Consider the following 1,288-nt stretch of genomic DNA (forward strand, 5'->3'; position numbering starts at 1 on the left):
TTTAGCATTGCATGATGGTGATGTCAGGGAGGAAGCTCTGGGCTGCAAGATGAACGGTTCAAACCGGTGCACCAGCCTCTCCCCAGGAGAGAAGATGAGGCTGTAGGTGCACCAGCCTCTCCCCAGGAGAGAAGACGAGGCTGTAGGTGCACCAGCCTCTCCCCAGGAGAGAAGACGAGGCTGTCTGCCATGACAGCCTCCCGGCAACCCGAGGGAGCAGGTCTGGTGTTGGAACCGGTTCTGGAGCCGCGGGCTTGCTGCTTGTTGCTCTTTAGCGAACTTGGCCTTTGTCTTTGGCGTCTGAGAAACAGCCCTGGGAGGAGCCCCGGGGGCACAGTGGTTGCGCGTTGGCTGGGATGAGCAAGGCTGCAGTCCGACACCAAGAGCGCTCCTGGGGGAGAGACCGGCCTTCGCCTCGGTTCACAGTTGGAGCCTGGGACAGGTCACCCTGTCCACGTGGCGGCTGCGAGTCAGCATCGTCTCGTGTAGGGATGTGAGCTTGAACCTTGACACAGTGGGGTCAGGCTTCAGTCAGGGCTCCAGGCCTCACCTTCCTAGAAAGTGGGGTTAAGTGATGACGTAAGTGACTCTGGGGTGGGGGCTGGAGAAGCCAAAAAGACTCTTAACACCTCATTCTTCGTGACACCTCTACCTCAGACCTCAACACCTCATGGCACCTCATGACACTACTGACCTCATCACACCACTTACCTCACAGCACCTCATACCTCATGACACCCCATACCTCAACACCTCATGACACTACTTACCTCATAACACCTCATACCTTATAACACCTCCTACCTCACAACACCTCATGATACCTTATACACAACACACCACTTACCTTATAACACCTCATACCTCATACTACTACTTACCTCACAACACCTCATACCTCATAGCACCTCATACCTCAACACCTCATGACACCTCACAACACTACTGACCTCACCACACCACTTAGCTCACAACACCACTTACCTCACAACACCTCATACCTCATGACACCCCATACCTCAACCCCTCATGACACCTCATGACACTACTTACCTCATGACACCTCATACCTCATAGCACCTCATACCTCAACCCGTCATGACACCTCATGACACTACTTACCTCATGACACCTCCTACCTTATAACACTTGACACCTCACAACACTACTTACCTCATCACACCACTTACCTTATAACACCTTGTTGGGAGCCAGCCCTAGCGGACATTCTCCAGGTCCTTCAAACAATGACCGGCCCTAGTGGAAAATAACTGGCAGGTGGTTATGC

Source organism: Echinops telfairi, unplaced genomic scaffold (assembly GCF_000313985.2).
Source record: "Echinops telfairi isolate 266 unplaced genomic scaffold, ASM31398v2 ScPeMD7_2565;HRSCAF=3150, whole genome shotgun sequence".
NCBI classification, from domain to species: domain Eukaryota; kingdom Metazoa; phylum Chordata; class Mammalia; order Afrosoricida; family Tenrecidae; genus Echinops; species Echinops telfairi.